Source organism: Paramisgurnus dabryanus, chromosome 9, assembly GCF_030506205.2.
Source record: "Paramisgurnus dabryanus chromosome 9, PD_genome_1.1, whole genome shotgun sequence".
In the NCBI taxonomy this organism is placed as follows: Eukaryota; Metazoa; Chordata; class Actinopteri; order Cypriniformes; family Cobitidae; genus Paramisgurnus; species Paramisgurnus dabryanus.
In genome coordinates, this window is record NC_133345.1 from 16,063,121 (window position 1) to 16,078,625 (window position 15,505).

At 42.1% G+C, this 15,505-nt stretch overlaps 15 non-coding genes across 15 annotated transcripts; 10 read left to right on the forward strand and 5 right to left on the reverse strand.

Moving 5' to 3' along the window:
• Window positions 1-7,315: 7,315 nt before the first annotated feature.
• Window positions 7,316-7,386, forward strand: trnag-gcc (transfer RNA glycine (anticodon GCC)). The gene has a single exon. It is a non-coding gene; the product is annotated as a tRNA-Gly (tRNA).
• A 409-nt stretch (window positions 7,387-7,795) lies between these two features.
• trnag-ccc (transfer RNA glycine (anticodon CCC)) lies at window positions 7,796-7,866 on the forward strand. The gene has a single exon. It is a non-coding gene; the product is annotated as a tRNA-Gly (tRNA).
• A 517-nt stretch (window positions 7,867-8,383) lies between these two features.
• On the forward strand, window positions 8,384-8,454 carry trnag-ccc (transfer RNA glycine (anticodon CCC)). Its single transcript has one exon. It is a non-coding gene; the product is annotated as a tRNA-Gly (tRNA).
• Window positions 8,455-8,675: 221 nt separating this feature from the next.
• trnag-ccc (transfer RNA glycine (anticodon CCC)) lies at window positions 8,676-8,746 on the forward strand. Its single transcript has one exon. It is a non-coding gene; the product is annotated as a tRNA-Gly (tRNA).
• Window positions 8,747-8,954: 208 nt separating this feature from the next.
• Window positions 8,955-9,025, forward strand: trnag-ccc (transfer RNA glycine (anticodon CCC)). The gene has a single exon. It is a non-coding gene; the product is annotated as a tRNA-Gly (tRNA).
• Window positions 9,026-9,539: 514 nt separating this feature from the next.
• trnag-gcc (transfer RNA glycine (anticodon GCC)) lies at window positions 9,540-9,610 on the forward strand. Its single transcript has one exon. It is a non-coding gene; the product is annotated as a tRNA-Gly (tRNA).
• A 223-nt stretch (window positions 9,611-9,833) lies between these two features.
• Window positions 9,834-9,904, forward strand: trnag-gcc (transfer RNA glycine (anticodon GCC)). Its single transcript has one exon. It is a non-coding gene; the product is annotated as a tRNA-Gly (tRNA).
• A 1,262-nt stretch (window positions 9,905-11,166) lies between these two features.
• On the forward strand, window positions 11,167-11,237 carry trnag-ccc (transfer RNA glycine (anticodon CCC)). Its single transcript has one exon. It is a non-coding gene; the product is annotated as a tRNA-Gly (tRNA).
• Window positions 11,238-11,645: 408 nt separating this feature from the next.
• Window positions 11,646-11,716, forward strand: trnag-ccc (transfer RNA glycine (anticodon CCC)). Its single transcript has one exon. It is a non-coding gene; the product is annotated as a tRNA-Gly (tRNA).
• A 517-nt stretch (window positions 11,717-12,233) lies between these two features.
• Window positions 12,234-12,304, forward strand: trnag-gcc (transfer RNA glycine (anticodon GCC)). The gene has a single exon. It is a non-coding gene; the product is annotated as a tRNA-Gly (tRNA).
• Window positions 12,305-13,336: 1,032 nt separating this feature from the next.
• On the reverse strand, window positions 13,337-13,407 carry trnag-ccc (transfer RNA glycine (anticodon CCC)). Its single transcript has one exon. It is a non-coding gene; the product is annotated as a tRNA-Gly (tRNA).
• Window positions 13,408-13,615: 208 nt separating this feature from the next.
• trnag-gcc (transfer RNA glycine (anticodon GCC)) lies at window positions 13,616-13,686 on the reverse strand. Its single transcript has one exon. It is a non-coding gene; the product is annotated as a tRNA-Gly (tRNA).
• A 222-nt stretch (window positions 13,687-13,908) lies between these two features.
• On the reverse strand, window positions 13,909-13,979 carry trnag-gcc (transfer RNA glycine (anticodon GCC)). Its single transcript has one exon. It is a non-coding gene; the product is annotated as a tRNA-Gly (tRNA).
• Window positions 13,980-14,203: 224 nt separating this feature from the next.
• On the reverse strand, window positions 14,204-14,274 carry trnag-gcc (transfer RNA glycine (anticodon GCC)). The gene has a single exon. It is a non-coding gene; the product is annotated as a tRNA-Gly (tRNA).
• Window positions 14,275-14,788: 514 nt separating this feature from the next.
• On the reverse strand, window positions 14,789-14,859 carry trnag-ccc (transfer RNA glycine (anticodon CCC)). Its single transcript has one exon. It is a non-coding gene; the product is annotated as a tRNA-Gly (tRNA).
• Window positions 14,860-15,505: the final 646 nt, after the last annotated feature.

Here is a 15,505-nt window from a genome sequence, read left to right on the forward strand (position 1 = left end):
AGTCGAGTCGGCACGCGTACATGTCCATATACCGACCTGGCCGTGGAGATGAAGTAGCACTGTATTCATCAGGCCTGTCTGGTTTTGAGAGAGTTGCTGGTGGTTTATGCCTACCTAACACAGAAAAATGTAAATGTGTTAATTAATAGTAATGTAAATGCATGCAAAACCATAGAACACATGTTAAGAATTTTTATAATATTAGGGGTGTGGTATGATGTGGTATGATCTACAGTACATGAGTACTCTACAGCTTCATGCATCTGTAAATCATGTGCATATCAAACTTTTAAAGAATAACATGCAAAAAAACCATGCAAATCATGAACTCTGTAGTTATATATATGTACTGATATATAAATATTTTCAATGTTAGAACAATTGACACAAGAATTAGAACAGGCCTGAACATGGCCTAACCAACAAACAGCAACAAATTAATGTAGAAAAGATAATCCTGATTCATGTCAGAATCATTCCTAGTGTGCAGAAGGAATAAGACCTTTGACCACTGGGATTCCAACAACTTCTGAATCTGAAAGCATAGTGAAAATAATGTACCTTTTAAGCATTTATAACATAAACAGACAGAATTACATATAAAAGCTTTTACTGTCACATATAGAGGACTGAAGTATATGTTTGTTTGAGCATGTATGTGGTTCTCACTCAGTTGGGCTTTTAGATGAATTTGTGGGTAGCATCATCCTCCCCAATTCTTCACACTCCTCAACTTCTATGAAAAAAGAACAAAACAAAGATTGGTATAAAATAATGGAATTATAAATATCATCAACTGTTGTTTATTCAGGGAAAACTGACTGAGCATTAAACTCTTTTACAGCAATACCTGTGTCAGTTTGTCTCTGTGTGAGTGTATGTGTCAGTTTGTCTCTGTGTGCGTGTATGTGTCAGTTTGTCTCTGTGTGCGTGTATGTGTCAGTTTGTCTCTGAATGAGTGTATGTGTCAGTTTGTCTCTGTGTGCGTGTATGTGTCAGTTTGTCTCTGTGTGAGTGTATGTGTCAGTTTGTCTCTGTGTGCGTGTATGTGTCAGTTTGTCTCTGTGTATGTGTCAGTTTGTCTCTGTGTGCGTGTATGTGTCAGTTTGTCTCTGTGTGGGTGTATGTGTCAGTTTGTCTCTGTGTGCGTGTATGTGTCAGTTTGTCTCTGAATGAGTGTATGTGTCAGTTTGTCTCTGTGTGCGTGTATGTGTCAGTTTGTCTCTGTGTGAGTGTATGTGTCAGTTTGTCTCTGTGTGCGTGTATGTGTCAGTTTGTCTCTGTGTGCGTGTATGTGTCAGTTTGTCTCTGTATGAGTGTATGTGTCAGTTTGTCTCTGTGTGAGTGTATGTGTCAGTTTGTCTCTGTGTGCGTGTATGTGCCAGTTTGTCTGTGTGTGCGTGTATGTGTCAGTTTGTCTCTGTGTGCGAGTATGTGCCAGTTTGTCTCTGTGTGCGTGTATGTGTCAGTTTGTCTCTGTGTGCGTGTATGTGTCAGTTTGTCTCTGTGTGCGTGTATGTGTCAGTTTGTCTCTGTGTGCGTGTATGTGCCAGTTTGTCTGTGTGTGCGTGTATGTGTCAGTTTGTCTCTGTGTGCGAGTATGTGCCAGTTTGTCTCTGTGTGTGTGTATGTGTCAGTTTGTCTCTGTGTGCGTGTATGTGTCAGTTTGTCTCTGTGTGCGTGTATGTGTCAGTTTGTCTCTGTGTGCGTGTATGTGCCAGTTTGTCTCTGTGTGCGAGTATGTGCCAGTTTGTCTCTGTGTGGGTGTATGTGTCAGTTTGTCTCTGTGTGCGTGTATGTGTCAGTTTGTCTCTGTGTGAGTGTATGTGCCAGTTTGTCTCTGTGTGGGTGTATGTGTCAGTTTGTCTCTGTGTGCGTGTATGTGTCAGTTTGTCTCTGTGTGCGTGTATGTGTCAGTTTGTCTCTGTGTGGGTGTATGTGTCAGTTTGTCTCTGTGTGCGTGTATGTGTCAGTTTGTCTCTGTGTGCGAGTATGTGCCAGTTTGTCTCTGTGTGGGTGTATGTGTCAGTTTGTCTCTGTGTGCGTGTATGTGTCAGTTTGTCTCTGAATGAGTGTATGTGTCAGTTTGTCTTTGTGTGCGTGTATGTGTCAGTTTGTCTCTGTGTGCGTGTATGTGTAAGTTTGCCTCTGTGTGCGTGTATGTGTCAGTTTGTCTCTGTGTGCAAGTATGTGCCAGTTTGTCTCTGTGTACGTGTATGTGTCAGTTTGTCTCTGTGTGCGAGTATGTGCCAGTTTGTCTCTGTGTGCGTGTATGTGTCAGTTTGTCTCTGTGTGCGTGTATGTGTCAGTTTGTCTCTGTGTGCGTGTATGTGCCAGTTTGTCTGTGTGTGCGTGTATGTGTCAGTTTGTCTCTGTGTGCGTGTATGTGTCAGTTTGTCTCTGTGTGCGTGTATGTGTCAGTTTGTCTCTGTGTGCGTGTATGTGTCAGTTTGTCTCTGTGTGCGTGTATGTGTCAGTTTGTCTCTGTGTGCGTGTATGTGCCAGTTTGTCTGTGTGTGCGTGTATGTGTCAGTTTGTCTCTGTGTGCGTGTATGTGTCAGTTTGTCTCTGTGTGCGTGTACGTGTCAGTTTGTCTCTGTGTGCGTGTATGTGTCAGTTTGTCTCTGTGTGCGAGTATGTGCCAGTTTGTCTCTGTGTGGGTGTATGTGTCAGTTTGTCTCTGTGTGCGTGTATGTGTCAGTTTGTCTCTGTGTGCGTGTATGTGTCAGTTTGTCTCTGTATGAGTGTATGTGTCAGTTTGTCTCTGTGTGCGTGTATGTGTCAGTTTGTCTCTGTGTGCGTGTATGTGTCAGTTTGTCTCTGTGTGGGTGTATGTGTCAGTTTGTCTCTGTGTGCGTGTATGTGTCAGTTTGTCTCTGAATGAGTGTATGTGTCAGTTTGTCTTTGTGTGCGTGTATGTGTCAGTTTGTCTCTGTGTGCGAGTATGTGCCAGTTTGTCTCTGTGTGGGTGTATGTGTCAGTTTGTCTCTGAATGAGTGTATGTGTCAGTTTGTCTTTGTGTGCGTGTATGTGTCAGTTTGTCTCTGTGTGCGTGTATGTGTAAGTTTGCCTCTGTGTGCGTGTATGTGTCAGTTTGTCTCTGTGTGCAAGTATGTGGCAGTTTGTCTCTGTGTACGTGTATGTGTCAGTTTGTCTCTGTGTGCGAGTATGTGCCAGTTTGTCTCTGTGTGCGTGTATGTGTCAGTTTGTCTCTGTGTGCGTGTATGTGTCAGTTTGTCTCTGTGTGTGTGTATGTGCCAGTTTGTCTGTGTGTGTGCGTGTATGTGTCAGTTTGTCTCTGTGTGCGAGTATGTGCCAGTTTGTCTCTGTGTGCGTGTATGTGTCAGTTTGTCTCTGTGTGAGTGTATGTGTCAGTTTGTCTCTGTGTGCGTGTATGTGTCAGTTTGTCTCTGTGTGCGTGTATGTGTCAGTTTGTCTCTGTGTGAGTGTATGTGCCAGTTTGTCTCTGTATGAGTGTATGTGTCAGTTTGTCTCTGTGTGCGTGTATGTGTCAGTTTGTCTCTGTGTGCGTGTATGTGTCAGTTTGTCTCTGTGTACGTGTATGTGTCAGTTTGTCTCTGTGTGAGTGTATGTGCCAGTTTGTCTCTGTATGAGTGTATGTGTCAGTTTGTCTCTGTGTGCGTGTATGTGTCAGTTTGTCTCTGTGTACGTGTATGTGTCAGTTTGTCTCTGTGTGAGTGTATGTGCCAGTTTGTCTCTGTATGAGTGTATGTGTCAGTTTGTCTCTGTGTGCGTGTATGTGTCAGTTTGTCTCTGTGTACGTGTATGTGTCAGTTTGTCTCTGTGTGAGTGTATGTGCCAGTTTGTCTCTGTATGAGTGTATGTGTCAGTTTGTCTCTGTGTGCGTGTATGTGTCAGTTTGTCTCTGTGTGCGTGTATGTGTCAGTTTGTCTCTGTGTGAGTGTATGTGTCAGTTTGTCTCTGTGTGCGTGTATGTGTCAGTTTGTCTCTGTGTGCGTGTATGTGTCAGTTTGTCTCTGTGTGCGTGTATGTGTCAGTTTGTCTCTGTGTGGGTGTATGTGTCAGTTTGTCTCTGTGTGCGTGTATGTGTCAGTTTGTCTCTGTGTGCGAGTATGTGCCAGTTTGTCTCTGTGTGGGTGTATGTGTCAGTTTGTCTCTGTGTGCGTGTATGTGCCAGTTTGTCTGTGTGTGCGTGTATGTGTCAGTTTGTCTCTGTGTGCGAGTATGTGTCAGTTTGTCTCTGTGTGCGTGTATGTGTCAGTTTGTCTCTGTGTGAGTGTATGTGTCAGTTTGTCTCTGTGTGCGTGTATGTGTCACTTTGTCTCTGTATGAGTGTATGTGTCAGTTTGTCTCTGTGTGAGTGTATGTGTCAGTTTGTCTCTGAATGAGTGTATGTGTCAGTTTGTCTCTGTGTGCGTGTATGTGTCAGTTTCTCTCTGTGTGCGTGTGTGTCAATTTGTCTCTGTGTACGTGTATGTGTCAGTTTGTCTCTGTGCATGTATTTGTCAGTTTGTTTCTGTGCATGTATGTGTCAATTTTTTTTCTGTGCGACAGTTTGTCTCTGTGTGCATGTGTGTCAGTTTGTCTCTGTGTGCATGTGTGTCAGTTTGTCTCTGTGCGTGTATCAGTTTCTCTCTGCAAAGATGCAAATCATATGTCATCCCACAGTTACACATTTCAATTTGACCTAATGTACTCAACAGTACTGTCAACAAACCTGGAGGATGAGAGGCAGATGCTGCAAGGCCAAAGAACCAAGTTTCACAGACGCTGGCTCTTTTTCCGAGTTAGGCACTGCTGCAGTTGGTCTTTCCTTAACACTAGAAGCGCCAGAATTCCAAGACTACTAGAACAGCCGTTAGCGGTCATTCTGACCGCTAGATTATAAACTCTATTATCTCTAATGATAAATTCCCCAAATGAGAGATCAATGTATTAATTGTGTGAGGATATATTTTAAAAAAACAAATAACCCCAACATCTACATTTTTTTTTTAGTTAAAAAGATAATTATACATTTATAAATATTCACACCATCTCATAAAGTAAAATGTAATTATTGCATACGCTATATTCAGTATTTCTCTGTATTTATTTAACATAACTCGGAACAACAAAATAACAAATTAAAGGATCTATTTGACTATGAAAAAATGTGTTTTAACATTTATCATAAACTTATAACACAGAACATAAACGGAAAAGCTGAAAACAAGCTGCTATAAAGTAAACAAAAAGAGCCACAACGAAGTTTAGCACAATAAAACAATTAGGCTACAAATTTTATATTAAATAAACAGATCAACACCGTGCTCGGCTATTTAAGCTTCACAGTCAACACAAGTTACTTTTGTTCTCCTCGCACAATTTCCGCACAAGGGTTTGTGGCATCGTCAAACAAACACAGAAAGGCCGTGAGCGCATCTTCGATGTTGCGCTTCGCGTGCGCGGTGGAGCCAGCAGCTTCAGTCAGGACAAGGCTCTGCCTTCTCCCTGGACGTTCAGTTGACTGAAAGACGGTCCTAATAATAATAATAATAATAATAATATTCTAATAATAATAATATGACCAGCAGAACTAGTGAATATAACTTGCGCAGAGCAGCACTCGATAGGACAGCGGTGCATAGCGGAGAGCAGGGCAGCCGCAAGCTTGTCAGATGTGAATGAAACATCTGGATCCCTAATCTCCGATGAAGGTAGCCGCATCTTTTTCCTCGGTAAGGACTCTGACTCATTTTTTGATGAGGATGAACCCAGGAAAGGTCGCTGTCACAGCAGTCATATTTCTCTTCATTCTATTATTTGTATCACATTTCTAAAACGCTCCCTATAAACTCTTTATAAACCTATTTTTTAAAAGGCAATAATAATTTGTATTCCAATAATTTGCATTTGTAAGCAAACAAGCATATGCTAATAGTACTGGAGACGCTGACAGAGAAAATAAACCGCAGGAAAGGACAATAGAATTGCGCGAAATTTAGAGCGGTCAATATGACCGCTATGGCTGAAATAGGTAGAAATGATCAAATTTTCTTTGCCTTTTGTGTAATTTATATAAAATCTATTGTAAGTAAAAATACAAACACTTTTAGGAAAAGTCACAAACCAACAAGATTGTATTTTTTTAATTAACAAAGTTATTGTAAATATAAATTTCAAAACGGTCATTTTGACCGTCATGGCTGTTCTAGTGTTAAACACTTTTATCTTGCCTGGAAGATGACATTCACCTTCATCCTGCTGTGCTGTACACAAAGAGCTGATGATTAGTGTTAATCAATGTTCTCTTTTACTGACTATTATACAGTGTTTAATAATGTATAATTTTATATTATAACATTAAATTGCACACACGTACGTAATGTTTTTTTATCACATAAATGTAAAATATGTGTGTGTAATTTAATATACATTTGCCTAATTACAATATAAGTACTACATCATAATGCACTGTTAACATATTTTTTTTACATTTTATTTAGGTACATAGTAAGATCAATCATGAAACATTGAAACACAAATAGACTCTTATAAAATAACAGCTGTATTTTATTAGAGTTTTTATTTTTAGAAGTTTAGTTAACTGTATTTTTATAATAGTTTGGTTTACTGTTTCCTACCATCACACACCATTCAACACAATTAACAATACGATTGCATGATAATATACATGCAATTTAAATGATAAAATACATTAATGATAATGTATACATAATACAGTAAGCTAGTATTGCTAAAGTATAGCATTCACTTACCTTTTCGGTGGTTTGTCAGGCTAATTGCGTTATTTAAAGCAGTCACCATTCGTATAATCTGTTTTAAGGTAGTTTAGACATTAAATATTTGTTGTACTGATAATTCTGTAAACAAATACCTTACCGATCGTAAAACGGGTCCAATGCGAATCAGATAACACTGGGCTTCTTAAATTACCCGCCACGGAAAATACGAAACAGCGCCATGACGTCTACGTGTGGCCAAAAGTATATCGCATCCGTAGTGTTAAGCACTACCATAGAGAATGAATGGGAAAAGTTAAGGGAAGTTAAGCTTAACTACTTTCGGCTCCCGCGCGGGAGACCCGGGTCCGATTCCCGGCCAATGCAAGTGTGGCTTGTCCATAATCTAATATTGTAAGAATGCTCCACGAGGCTGTTATATGGGATGGAGTGTGGTCAGCTGCTTTGCTCTGATTTTTTAGTTTTCATTTGTGGGACTTGATTTCATCAAACTCAACATTTCAAAACTTATCTTGTACTTAATCCATGTACAAAGCATGTATAGCGAGTTTGGCAGCTAGGGCTTTCAGAAGAGCCCATCGAAGCAAGCATTGGTGGTTCAGTGGTAGAATTATCGCTTGCCACGCGGGAGACCCGGGTCCGATTCCCGGCCAATGCAAGTGTGGCTTGTCTATTATGCTACTCTTGTATGAATGCTCTACGAGGCAGTTATATGGGATGGAGTGTGGTCAGTTGCTTTGCTCAGATTTTTTCCTTTTGATTTGTGGGAATTGATTTCATCAAACTCAACATTTCAAAACTTATCTTGTACGTAATCCATGTACAAAGCATGTATAGTGAGTTTGGCAGCTAGGGCTTTCAGGAGAGCCCGTTCAAGCAAGCATTGGTGGTTCAGTGGTAGAATTCTCGCCTGCCACGCGGGAGACCCGGAATGGCTCTGAATGGATTTGTGGGACTTGATTTCATCAAACTTAATATTTCAAAACTTTTTTTGTACGTAATCCATGCAAAAGGCATGTATAGTGAGTTTGGCAGCTAGGGCTTTTTTGGTGAGCCGATTCAAGCAAGCATTGGTGGTTCAGTGGTAGAATTCTCGCCTCCCACGCGGGAGACCCGGGTCCGATTCCCGGCCAATGCAAGTGTGGCTTGTCCATAATCTAATATTGTAAGAATGTTCTACGAGGCAGTTATATGGGATGAAGTGTGGTCAGCTGCTTTGCTCTGATCTTTTCGTTTGGATTTGTGGGACTTGATTTTATTAAAATTTAACATTTCAAAACTTTTTTTGTACGTAATCCATGCACAAGGCATGTATAGTGAGTTTGGCAGATAGGGCTATTTTGGTGAGCCGATTCAAGCAAGTATTGGTGGTTCAGTGGTAGAATTCTCGCCTGCCACGCGGGAGACCCGGGTCCGATTCCCTGCCAATGCAAGTGTGGCTTGTCCATTATGCTACTATTGTAAGAATGCTCTACAAAGCAGTTATGTGTGATGGAGTGTGGTCAGCTGCTTGGCTCTGATCTTTTCGTTTGGATTTGTGGGACTTGATTTCATCAAACTCAACATTTCAAAACTTATCTTGTACTTAATCCATGTACAAGGCATGTATAGTGAGTTTGGCAGCTAGGGGTTTTTTGGTGAGCCGATTCAAGCAAGCACTGGTGGTTCAGTGGTAGAATTCTCGCCTGCCACGCGGGAGACCCGGGTCCGATTCCCGGCCAATGCAATGTGGCTTGTCCATAATCTAATATTGTAAGAATGCTCTACAAAGCAGTTATGTGTGATGGAGTGTGGTCAGCTGCTTGGCTCTGATCTTTTCGTTTGGATTTGTGGGACTTGATTTCATCAAACTCAACATTTCAAAACTTATCTTGTACTTAATCCATGTACAAGGCATGTATAGTGAGTTTGGCAGCTAGGGGTTTTTTGGTGAGCCGATTCAAGCAAGCACTGGTGGTTCAGTGGTAGAATTCTCGCCTGCCACGCGGGAGACCCGGGTCCGAATCCCGGCCAATGCAATGTGGCTTGTCCATAATCTAATATTGTAAGAATGCTCTACGAGGCAGTTATATGGGATGGAGTGTTTTCTGATTATTTCGTTTTGATTTGTGGGACTTGATTTCATCAAACTTAACATTTCAAAACTTATTTTGTACGTAATCAATGCACAAGGCATGTATAGTGAGTTTGGCAGCTAGGGCTTTTTTGGTGAGCCGATTCAAGCAAGCATTGGTGGTTCAGTGGTAGAATTCTCGCCTCCCACGCGGGAGACCCGGGTCCGATTCCCGGCCAATGCAAGTGTGGCTTGTCCATAATCTAATATTGTAAGAATGCTCTACGAGGCAGTTATATGGGATGGCGTGTGGTCAGCTGCTTTGCTCTGCTTTTTTCGTTTTGATTTGTGGGACTTGATTTCATCAAACTCAACATTTCAAAATTTATCTAGTACTTAATCCATGTACAAGGCATGTATAGTGAGTTTGGCAGCTAGGGGTTTTTTGGTGAGCCGATTCAAGCAAGCATTGGTGTTTCAGTGGTAGATTTCTCGCCTGCCACACGGGAGACCCGGGTCCGATACCCGGCCAATGCAAGTGTGGCTTGTGTATTATGCTACTATTGTAAGAATGCTCTAGGCAGTTATATTTGATGGAGTGTGGTCAGCTGCTTTGCTCTGATCTTTTCGTTTGGATTTGTGGGACTTGATTTTATAAAAACTTAACATTTCAAATCTTTTTTTGTACGTAATCCATGCACAAGGCATGTATAGTGAGTTTGGCAGCTAGGGCTTTTTTGGTGAGCCGATTCAAGCAAGCATTGGTGGTTCAGTGTTAGAATTCTCGCCTCCCACGCGGGAGACCCGGGTCCGATTCCCGGCCAATGCAAGTGTGGCTTGTCCATTATGCTACTATTGTAAGAATGCTCTACAAAGCAGTTATATGTAATGGAGTGTGGTCAGCTGCTTGGCTCTGATTTTTTTGTTTTGATTTGTGGGACTTGATTTAATCAAACTCAACATTTCAAAACTTATTTTGTACTTAATCCATGTACAAGGCATGTATAGTGAGTTTGGCAGCTAGGGCTTTTTTGGTGAGCCGATTAAAGCAAGCATTGGTGGTTCAGTGGTAGAATTCTCGCCTGCCACGCGGGAGACCCGGGTCCGATTCCCGGCCAATGCAATGTGGCTTGTCCATTATGCTACCATTGTAAGAATGCTCTACGAAGCAGTTATGTGTGATGGAGTGTGGTCAGCTGCTTGGCTCTGATCTTTTCGTTTGGATTTGTGGGACTTGATTTCATCAAACTCAACATTTCAAAACTTATCTTGTACTTAATCCATGTACAAGGCATGTATAGTGAGTTTGGCAGCTAGGGGTTTTTTGGTGAACCGATTCAAGCATGCATTGGTGGTTCAGTGGTAGAATTTATAGCTGTAATCGGGCCTTAAAAGTTAGGCCCGAAATGTCCGGAGCCCGACAGAATGCAGCCCGAACCCGAACGTACATTTTGATTGACAGCTTTTTAAAAGCCCGAACCCGTTTACAGCCCGACATTATTTAAATGTGCGCACACACACAGCTTTTGTCAAGAATGAGAAATTTACACAGGTTTTAACATTATTTATTCATGACTAATAATCTACACGCCACTTGGAAGTTGAAACAAAGAAATAAGTAATCTGTAACATTGTAACATCTCATTCTAAATAGGCTTATGCAATACACTATAAATATGCCAATAAAATTATTATTTCTTAACGAATTAAATTAAGATAATACATTCTGAATTAAGATGGGTATTTGGCAATAACGAAATTAAGAGGCAGGCTCCGCGGGATTTGCGTCGGCACTTCTCTCCATTACTGCCAACATTAGTCTATATCCTCTGTCTAAATTATGTAAGACTCGATTCATATTTAGTTATACATTGAAAAACCTACTCACCAAGATAAGGCTACATGTTTTTGATGAGGAAAATCATTAAATCCACTGTAAATGAATTCAGCGCGATCCTGCGCTACTGATTTGAACTTGACCGCTCATTTACCTCACAAAGCCGGAGCGGAAGCCCGAGCCCGCCCCGAGCCCGTGTAAAATGTTAGAAATGAAGCCCGAACCCGCCCGAGCCCATCGGGTCCCGACGGGTCCCGTCGGGTTCGGGCAAAGATCTTCAGCTCTAGTAGAATTCTCGCCTGCCACGCGGGAGACCCGGGTCCGATTCCCGGCCAATGCAATGTGGCTTGTCCATAATCTAATATTGTAAGAATGCTCTACGAGGCAGTTATATGGGATGGAGTGTTTTCTGATTATTTCGTTTTGATTTGTGGGACTTGATTTCCTCAAACTTAACATTTCAAAACTTTTTTTGTACGTAATCCATGCACAAGGCATGTATAGTGAGTTTGGCAGCTAGGGCTTTTTTGGTGAGCCGGTTCAAGCAAGCATTGGTGGTTCAGTGGTAGAATTCTCGCCTCCCACGCGGGAGACCCTGGTCCGATTCCCGGCCAATGCAAGTGTGGCTTGTCCATAATATAATATTGTAAGAATGCTCTACGAGGCAGTTATATGGAATGGAGTGTGGTCAGCTGCTTTGCTCTGCTTTTTTCGTTTTGATTTGTGGGACTTGATTTCATCAAACTCAACATTTCAAAACTTATCTTGTACTTAATCCATGTACAAGGCATGTATAGTGAGTTTGGCAGCTAGGGGTTTTTGGTGAGCTGATTAAAGCAAGCATTGGTGGTTCAGTGGTAGAATTCTCGCCTGCCACGCGGGAGACCCGGAATGGCTATGAATGGATTTGTGGGACTTGATTTCATCAAACTTAACATTTCAAAACTTTTTTTGTACGTAATCCATGCACAAGGCATGTATGGTGAGTTTGGCAGCTAGGGCTTTTTTGGTGTGCCGATTCAAGCAAGCGTTGGTGGTTCAGTGGTAGAATTCTCGCCTCCCACGCGGGAGACCCTGGTCCGATTCCCGGCCAATGCAAGTGTGGCTTGTCCATAATCTAATATTGTAAGAATGTTCTACGAGGCAGTTATATGGGATGGAGTGTGGTCAGCTGCTTTGCTCTGCTTTTTTCGTTTTGATTTGTGGGACTTGATTTCATCAAACTCAACATTTCAAAACTTATCTTGTACTTAATCCATGTACAAGGCATGTATAGTGAGTTTGGCAGCTAGGGGTTTTTTGGTGAGCCGATTCAAGCAAGCATTGGTGGTTCAGTGGTAGATATCTCGCCTGCCACGCGGGAGACCCGGGTCCGATTCCCGGCCAATGCAAGTGTGGCTTGTCCATTATGCTACTATTGTAAGAATGCTCTACGAGGCAGTTATATTTGATGGAGTGTGGTCAGCTGCTTTGCTCTGATCTTTTCGTTTGGATTTGTGGGACTTGATTTTATAAAAATTTTACATTTCAAAACTTTTTTTGTACGTAATCCATGCACAAGGCATGTATAGTGAGTTTGGCAGATAGGGCTATTTTGGTGAGCCGATTCAAGCAAGCATTGGTGGTTCAGTGGTAGAATTCTCGCCTGCCACGCGGGAGACCCGGGTCCGATTCCCGGCCAATGCAAGTGTGGCTTGTCCATTAAGCTACTATTGTAAGAATGCTCTACGAGGCAGTTATATTTGATGGAGTGTGGTCAGCTGCTTTGCTCTGATCTTTTCGTTTGGATTTGTGGGACTTGATTTCATCAAACTCAACATTTCAAAACTTTTTTGTACGTAATCCATGTACAAAGCATGTATAGCGAGTTTGGCAGCTAGGGCTTTCAGAAGAGCCCATCGAAGCAAGCATAGGTGGTTCAGTGGTAGAATTCTCGCCTGCCACCCGCGTGGCAGGCGAGAATTCTACCACTGAACCACCAATGCTTGCTTGAATCGGCTCACCAAAAAACCCCTAGCTGCCAAACTCACTATACATGCCTTGCACATGGATTAAGTACAAGATAAGTTTTGAAATGTTGAGTTTGATGAAATCAAGTCCCACAAATCCAAACGAAAAGATCAGAGCCAAGCAGCTGACCACACGCCATCAAATATAACTGCCTAGAGCATTCTTACAATAGTAGCATAATTACAATAGTAGCATAATGGACAAACTCACTATACATGCCTTGTGCATGGATTACGTACAAAAAAAGTTTTGAAATGTTAAATTTTTATAAAATCAAGTCCCACAAATCCAAACGAAGAGATCAGAGCAAAGCAGCTGACCACACTCCATCCCATATAACTGCCTCGTAGAACATTTTTACAATATTAGATTATGGACAAGCCACACTTGCATTGGCCGGGAACCGGACCCCGGTCTCCCGCGTGGGAGGCGAGAATTCTACCACTGAACCACCAATGCTTGCTTGAATCGGCTCACCAAAAAAGCCCTAGCTGCCAAACTCACTATACATGCCTTGTGCATGGATTACGTACAAAAAAAGATTTGAAATGTTAAGTTTTTATAAAATCAAGTCCCACAAATCCAAACGAAAAGATCAGAGCAAAGATCTTTTCGAAAAGATCAGAGCAAAGCAGCTGACCACACTCCATCCCATATAACTGCCTCGTAGAACATTTTTACAATATTAGATTATGGACAAGCCACACTTGCATTGGCCGGGAATCGGACCCGGGTCTCCCGCGTGGGAGGCGAGAATTCTACCACTGAACCACCAATGCTTGCTTGAATCGGCTCACCAAAAAAGCCCTAGCTGCCAAACTCACTATACATGCCTTGTGCATGGATTACGTACAAAAAAAGTTTTGAAATGTTAAGTTTGATGAAATCAAGTCCCACAAATCAAAACGAAATAATCAGAAAACACTCCATCCCATATAACTGCCTCGTAGAGCATTCTTACAATATTAGATTATGGACAAGCCACATTGCATTGGCCGGGAATCGGACCCGGGTCTCCCGCGTGGCAGGCGAGAATTCTACCACTGAACCACCAATGCTTGCTTGAATCGGCTCACCAAAATAGCCCTATCTGCCAAACTCACTATACATGCCTTGTGCATGGATTACGTACAAAAAAAGTTTTGAAATGTTAAATTTTTATAAAATCAAGTCCCACAAATCCAAACGAAAAGATCAGAGCCAAGCAGCTGACCACACTCCATCACACATAACTGCTTTGTAGAGCATTCTTACAATATTAGATTATGGACAAGCCACATTGCATTGGCCGGGAATCGGACCGGGGTCTCCCGCGTGGCAGGCGAGAATTCTACCACTGAACCACCAATGCTTGCTTGAATCGGCTCACCAAAAAACCCCTAGCTGCCAAACTCACTATACATGCCTTGTACATGGATTAAGTACAAGATAAGTTTTGAAATGTTAAGTTTTTATAAAATCAAGTCCCACAAATCCAAACGAAAAGATCAGAGCAAAGCAGCTGACCACACTCCATCAAATATAACTGCCTCGTAGAGCATTCATACAAGAGTAGCATAATGGACAAGCCACACTTGCATTGGCCGGGAATCGAACCCGGATCTCCCGCGTGGCAGGCGAGAATTCTACCACTGAACCACCAATGCTTGCTTGAATCGGCTCACCAAAAAAGCCCTAGCTGCCAAACTCACTATACATGCCTTGTGCATGGATTACGTACAAAAAAAGTTTTGAAATGTAAAATTTTTATAAAATCAAGTCCCACAAATCCAAACGAAAAGATCAGAGCAAAGCAGCTGACCACACTCCATCAAATATAACTGCCTAGAGCATTCTTACAATAGCAGCATAATAGACAAGCCACACTTGCATTGGCCGGGTATCGGACCCGGGTCTCCCGTGTGGCAGGCGAGAAATCTACCACTGAAACAGCAATGCTTGCTTGAATCGGCTCACCAAAAAACCCCTAGCTGCCAAACTCACTATACATGCCTTGTACATGGATTAAGTACTAGATAAATTTTGAAATGTTGAGTTTGATGAAATCAAGTCCCACAAATCAAAACGAAAAAAGCAGAGCAAAGCAGCTGACCACACGCCATCCCATATAACTGCCTCGTAGAGCATTCTTACAATATTAGATTATGGACAAGCCACACTTGCATTGGCCGGGAATCGGACCCGGGTCTCCCGCGTGGGAGGCGAGAATTCTACCACTGAACCACCAATGCTTGCTTGAATCGGCTCACCAAAAAAGCCCTAGCTGCCAAACTCACTATACATGCCTTGTGCATGGATTACGTACAAAATAAGTTTTGAAATGTTAAGTTTGATGAAATCAAGTCCCACAAATCAAAACGAAATAATCAGAAAACACTCCATCCCATATAACTGCCTCGTAGAGCATTCTTACAATATTAGATTATGGACAAGCCACACTTGCATTGGCCGGGAATAAGACACGGGTCTCCCGCGTGGCAGGCGAGAATTCTACCACTGAACCACCAATGCTTGCTTTAATTGGCTCACCAAAAAAGCCCTAGCTGCCAAACTCACTATACATGCCTTGTGCATGGATTACGTACAAAAAAAGATTTGAAATGTTAAGTTTTTATAAAATCAAGTCCCACAAATCCAAACGAAAAGATCAGAGCAAAGCAGCTGACCACACTCCATCAAATATAACTGCCTCATAGAGCATTCTTACAATAGTAGCATAACGGACCCGGGTCTCCCGCGTGGCAGGCGAGAATTCTACCACTGAACCACCAATGCTTGCTTGAATCGGCTCACCAAAAAACCCCTAGCTGCCAAACTCACTATACATGCCTTGTACATGGATTAAGTACAAGATAAGTTTTGAAATGTTAAGTTTTT